Source organism: Muntiacus reevesi, chromosome 4, assembly GCF_963930625.1.
Source record: "Muntiacus reevesi chromosome 4, mMunRee1.1, whole genome shotgun sequence".
In the NCBI taxonomy this organism is placed as follows: domain Eukaryota; kingdom Metazoa; phylum Chordata; class Mammalia; order Artiodactyla; family Cervidae; genus Muntiacus; species Muntiacus reevesi.
In genome coordinates this window covers 147,401,046-147,408,352 of record NC_089252.1, presented here as the reverse complement: position 1 = coordinate 147,408,352, position 7,307 = coordinate 147,401,046, and positions in this window count along the sequence as shown.

Here is a 7,307-nt window from a genome sequence, read left to right as displayed (position 1 = left end):
AATCCCTATCAAGCTACCAACGGTATTTTTCACAGAACTAGAACAAATAATTTCACAATTTGTATGGAAATACAAAAAACCTCGAATAGCCAAAGTAATCTTGAGAAAGAAGAATGGAACTGGAGGAATCAACCTGCCTGACTTCAGACTCTACTACAAAGCCACAGTCATCAAGACAGTATGGTACTGGCACAAAGACAGAAATATAGATCAATGGAACAGAATAGAAAGCCCAGAGATAAATCCACGAACCTATGGACACCTCATCTTTGACAAAGAAGGCAAGGATATACAATGGAAAAAAGACAATCTCTTTAACAAGTGGTGCTGGGAAAACTGGTCAACCACTTGTAAAAGAATGAAACTAGAACACTTTCTAACACCATACACAAAAATAAACTCAAAATGGATTAAAGATCTAAATGTAAGACCAGAAACTATAAAACTCCTAGAGGAGAACATAGGCAAAACACTCTCCGACATAAATCACAGCAAGATCTTCTATGACCCACCTCCCAGAATATTGGAAATAAAAGCAAAAATAAACAAATGGGACCTAATGAAAATTAAAAGCTTTTGCACAACAAAGGAAACTATAAGTAAGGTGAAAAGACAGCCCTCAGATTGGGAGAAAATAATAACAAATGAGGAAACAGACAAAGGATTAATCTCAAAAATATACAAGCAACTCCTGAAGCTCAATTCCAGAAAAATAAACGACCCAATCAAAAAATGGGCCAAAGAACTAAACAGACATTTCTCCAAAGAAGACATACAGATGGCTAACAAACACATGAAAAGATGCTCCACATCACTCATCATCAGAGAAATGCAAATCAAAACCACAATGAGGTACCATTACACGCCAGTCAGGATGGCTGCTATCCAAAAGTCTACAAGCAATAAATGCTGGAGAGGGTGTGGAGAAAAGGGAACCCTCTTACACTGTTGGTGGGAATGCAAACTAGTACAGCCACTATGGAAAACAGTGTGGAGATTTCTTAAAAAACTGGAAATAGAACTGCCATATGACCCAGCAATACCACTTCTGGGCATACACACTGAGGAATCCAGATCTGAAAGAGACACGTGCACCCCAATGTTCATCGCAGCACTGTTTATAATAGCCAGGACATGGAAGCAACCCAGATGCCCATCAGCAGATGAATGGATAAGGAAGCTGTGGTACATATACACCATGGAATATTACTCAGCTGTTAAAAAGAATTCATTTGAATCAGTTCTAATGAGATGGATGAAACTGGAGCCCATTATACAGAGTGAAGTAAGCCAGAAAGATAAAGAACATTACAGTGTACTAACACATATATACGGAATTTAGATAGATGGTGGCGATAACCCTATATGCAAAACAGAAAAAGAGACACAGAAGTACAGAACAGACTTTTGAACTCTGGGGGAGAACGTGAGGGTGGGATGTTTTGAAAGAACAGCATGTATATTATCTATGGTGAAACGGACCACCAGCCCAGGTGGGATACATGAGTCAGGTGCTCGGGCCTGGTGCACTGGGAGGACCCTGAGGAGTCGGGTGGGGAGGGAGGTGGGAGGGGGGATCGGGATGGGGAATACGTGTAACTATATGGCTGATTCATGTCAATGTATGACAAAACCCACTGAAATGTTGTAAAGTGATTGGCCTCCAACTAAAAAAATAAAATTTAAAAAAAAAAAAAAAAAATGACTCCCTCAAAACTCAATGTATGAAAATTTTCTCTATCAGAGGGAACTCTCAAGATTTTCCCAATTGAAAGTTTCAAGATGACGGATATTAACTAAACACATTGCAATACTCATTTATATATGTATATCGAGCCATTCTGCTGTATGCCTTGAACTTATATAATTCAGTTCAGTTCAATCACTCAGTTGTGTCCGACACTTTGCGACCCCATGAATCGCAGCATACCAGGCCTCCCTGTCCATCACCAACTCCTGGAGTTTACTCAAACTCATGTCCATCGAGTTGGTGATGCCATTCAGCCATCTCATCCTCCGTCGTCCCCTTCTCCTCCTGCCCCCAATCCCTCCCAGCATCAGGGTCTTCTCCAATGAGTCAACTCTTCGCATGAGGTGGCCAAAGTACTGGAGTTTCAGCTTCAGCATCAGTCCTTCCAATGAACACCCAGGACTGATCTCCTTTAGGATGAACTGGTTGGATCTCCTTGCAGTCCAAGGGGAACTTATACATTAATGTATGTCAATTATCTCTCTGTAAAACTAGGGGGGAAAAGTAAAGCCTATCTTCACAGCTCCACCAGTCATTTCTACAGCTATTGCTTTTCTCTCTCATTTCATGCCTGTTCCACCCCTCCTCGTTTGTCTTTCCCTCACTCTTTTACTCTTGTCTATGCACAAAGTGGAAATCTGACCACTAGCAAATTTCCCACTTCATACAGTGAGGATCCCATCTTAAAACTGAGACCCAACTCCTACTTGGTTCCCATACTGAAAACTGCCTGGCAAAATCTAAAGCTCCAGAGTAACCTGGAAAGAAATGAAATAAAGTAAGTGTGTCATCTATATTTTTCTTAACTAGAAATACCTAAATCAGAACATAACAAATAATAAATCCTGAATAACTATTTGTTGATGAAGGAATGCATGAAGGAATGAATAATCAGTCTGTCTCAGGAGTTCATTCTCTTGCATGATCCTAGGAAATTGAAGGGAATATTTTCCTCTAAAGCATAAGCCCTGAGAGCAAAACCCTGTCTAATGATTCTGTACCTAGTAGGTCCTATCACTTAATTGGCTCTAAATTAGTGTGCAAAAAAAAAAAAAAAAAAAAAAGGATGAATTAATGAGAGAGAAGGGAGAGGAGGAACATAAGAAACATTTACTTTTGTCCAATAAAATTCCTGCCTTCACAACAATATACATGTCAGCAGAAAGTAGCACGGAAAAGAGATCAGGATAGAAAGAGAGAAAAAGAGCCCATATTTTGGGACACCACTGAGGGTCACACTCATAAGAGCTTGCTGAAACACGTGCACTCTGTCACCCTGGCCCTGAGTCTCTCCACCACCCAACTGAGCCCAGAGCACTTGAGATCCCTGACTTGGTTCAAGACTTTTTCCAAGCCGAGAGGAAGGAGAAGCAGTTGGAGAAAGTAAAACAAAAACTCAGCTGCCACCCCATCTCCCATTCAGCTCCAAAGAGAGCTCCTTGAAAGACAATAGCAGTTATTCCATCCAAAGACTGACAGGTCTACAACAACTAAGACCACTTCAATGCCAGCTTGCTGACTTCTATCTGTTCTCAATCCTTTGACCCTTAGACTACGATCTTCTCTGCAATTACCAGTTTTCTTCAGCAAAGCCCTCTGAAAATCATGGCCTCATATGTGGTACACTCACAGGGGAAATTTCCAAGATGAGAATATTTCTCTGTAGAATGAGGCCAGGGCTGGGAGCTGAGCAAAACAGTCCCAGCTTCAGTAGCATTTCTGTTCTGACCTCTTGGTCCTTTACATTTTTCAGAGCATATGCCTTCCTGAGGGTGTCAGTTCAGTTGCTCAGTCATGTCCAACTCTTTGCAACCCCATGGACTGCACCAGGATTCCCTATGCATCACCAACTCCCGGAGCCTATTCAAACTCATGTCCATCGTGTCGGTGATGCCATCCTACCGTCTCATCTTCTGTCATCACTTTCTCCTCCTGCCTTCAATCTTACATCAGGGTCTTTTCAATAAGTCAGTTCTTCACATCAGGTGACCAAAGTATTGGAGTTTCAGCTTCAGCATCTGTCCTTCCAATGAATATTCAGGACTGATCTCCTTTAGGATGGACTGGTTGGATCTCCTTGCAGTCCAAGGGACTCTCAAGAGTCTTCTCCAACACCATAGTTCAAAAGCATCAATTCTTCAGTGCTCAGCTTTCTTTATAGTTCAACTCTCACATGCATACATGACCACTGGAAAAACCATAGTTTTGACTAGACAAACAAAGGTCCTGAGGGTGTAACTGAGGCAAAATAATAAGCAGATTGTGAGATCAGTGAAGGGATGGCCATTCAATCCTGCCCTCCCACACAACCACACACAGGGATTATTCCTACAACCCTGTAGACTTGGAGGAAAGCCTTTCGCCCCATGATTAGGGAGGGAAATGCACATCTCTGGGAGATGCGTCACACTGTGTTTAAATTCAGACCAAAATCATAGGATGAATATCAAGTTATTTCCTGTGACTTATTTTTCATTAAGTATAGGAAAGGGCTGCCCTGTCCACCACTTGCCTAGCCTTATATGTCCATAAACAGGCCACTGGGCCTTCATTTGGGAGCCACTGGTCTCTGAGACAACAGAAATATGGTCTAAATGCCAAAATACTCAGTGGGTATATAGGGTGTAGGTACTTTGTGGGTGCTAAGTTGCTTCAGTCATGTCTAACTCTGTGCAACCCTATGGACTGTAGCCCTCCAGTTTCCTCTGTCCATGGGATACTCCAGGCAAGAATACTAGAGTGGGTTGCCATGCTCTTCTCCAGGGAATCTTCTCAACCCAGGGATCAAACCCATGCCTGTCAGGTCTCCTGCATTGGCAGGTGGGTTCTTTACCACTAGAGACACCTGGGAAGCCCAGGTAAATAGGGGAGAATGCGGGAGTTAGGAAAATAAAACTTGGCTAATACAGAAATGGGCAATTTAAATTAAAATTTTGGAATACTGGATTGTCAAAGCAGGAAGAGATCTCAGGAGAATCACTAGACCAAAATCTTCATTTAATAATGAGGAAACTGAGCCACAGAGACAGAGATGACTTACCCAGCTTTGGACCATCAATGAAAAGCAGAAATAGATTTAGGACTCAAGTCTCCTGATTACCCTTCTTCACATTTTTCATAATCAAAATTAGAATAAAGTTCTGCAAATACACTCCTTAATGACCAACCAACTAACAAAAGGAGTAATGAAATACAGACACCCAACCATAAGGCCCCAGGGGTCCAGAGTCTTCTATTGCTCAGCTCTCCTCATCTAGTGGTTCTCAGAAAGAGTTCCTCTCACAGAAATTTGTAAAGGGTATTTTCTTATCTCAGAGGTAAGGAAATACCACAAAGCTGCCCCAAGTCATTCATTTCAGATTCTTTGAGCTCCTGCCCTTACGGTCCTTTTACCACCCCACAACTTTACCTGTCAGAATCCCACCAATACTTCAGAACAAGCTTAAATCTCACTCCTCTCATGAATCTTTCCTTGAGTGCTTTTTCCCACAACCCACCCACCACCAAATAAAAATTATCTTTCCTCTTACAAACATTTAGGGCACATTTCTAATCTAATGATACTTATGATACTATATCTTACACTTTAATTAATTCTTAATGTTTATCTTATCTTTCCAACTATTCCTTGAGGGAAGAGATGCTTTTAGCCAACATTAGATCCCTTCCATCTAAATGTGGAGGTGATGGAATACTAGCTGAACTATTTCAAATTCTAAGATGATGTTGTTAAAGTGCTGCACTCAATATGCCAGCAAATTTGGAAAACTCAGCAGTGGCCACAAGACTGAAAAAGGTCAGTTTTCATTCCAATCCCAAAGAAAGGCAATGCCAAAGAATGTTCAAACTACTGTACAATTTCACTCATTTCACATGCTAGCAAAGTAATGCTCAAAATATTTTGAGCTAGGCTTCAGCAGTATGTGAACTGAGCACTTCTAGATTTATAAGCTGTATTTAGAAAAGGCAGAGGAATTAGTGATCATATTGCCAACATCCACTGGATCATACACAAAGCAAGGGAGTTCTAGAAAAATATTTACTTCTTCTTCATTGACTACACTAAAGCCTTTGACTGTCTGGATCACAAAAAACTGGGAAATTCTTAAAGCGATAAGAATACCAGACTACCTTACCTGTATCCTGAGAAACCTGTATGTGGGTCAAGAAGCAACAGTCAGAACTGAACATGGAACAATGAACTGGTTCAAAATTGGGAGAGGAGTATGACAAGGCTGTGTATATATATATATATATATATATATATATATATATATATATATATAAAGAGCTTATTTCATTTATATTCAGAGTACATCATGTGAAATGTTGGGCTGAATGAATCACAAGCAGGAATCAAGATCACTGAGAGAAATATCAACAACCTCAGATATGCAGATGATACCACAGTAATGGCAGAAAGTGAAGAGGAACTAAAGAGCCCCTTGATGAAAGTGAAAGAGGGAAACTGAAAAGTCTGTCTTGAAACTCAACATTCAAAAACACTAAGACCATGGCATCAGTCCCATCACTTTCATTACAAATAAAAGGGGAAAAAGTGGAAGGAGTGACAGATTTTATTTTCCTGGGCTCCAAAATCACTGTGGATGGTGACTGCAGCCATGAAATTAAGAGATGCTTGCTCCCTGGAAGGAAAGCTATGACAGACCTAGACAGCATGTTAAAAAGCAGACACATCACTTTACCAACAAAGGCTTTATACAGTCAAAGCTGTGGATTTTCTCATGTACGGATGTGAGAGCTGGACCATAAAGAAGGCTGAGCAACAAAATTTGATGCTTTCAAATTGCGTTGCTGGAGAAGACACTTGAGAGAGTTTTTTGAACTGCAAGATCAAACCAGTCAATCCTAAAGGAAATCTACCCTGAATATTCATTGGAGGACTGATGCTGAAACTAAAGCTCCAATACTTTGGCCACCTGATGTGAAGAGCCAACTCACTGGAAAAGAACCTGATGCTGGAAAGATTTAAGGAAAAAGGAGAAGGGGGCAACAGAGGGTGAGATGGTTACATACCATCACCTACTCAATAGACAGGAATTTGAGCAAACCCCAGGAGATAGTGGAGGACAGAAGAGCCTGATGTGCTGCAGTCCATGGGGTCCATGGGGGTCACCAAGAGTCAGACAAGACTTAACAACTGAACAATAACAATAAGATCCCCTCCATAGTTCTTTGAATAATCTAGGTGATCAATGAAATTTTGTTGAATTGAATTGATACCAGAAGAAATCTCTATCCTTGAGTTTTTACAAGTTGAGTCCATTTCCTCTTCAGTAGAGATGAAGGTGGCTATGAGCCATGGCCATGTGCACCTCTTCACCCTATATCCTCCCCCATCCTCTAGGAAAAAAATACACCCAGCCACTCAAAATCAGACCTTTTATTCAGGATACCATCTAGCCATCTCATCCTCTGTCGTGAATAAACGGCCTGATTTTTAGTGAAATACAGGTAGAATACACTGTTGTAGTGCCTTCAGGGGGACTATTGTTCTTCAGTAGACTTCCAAGATGTTTTAGAACTAACTTAAAGC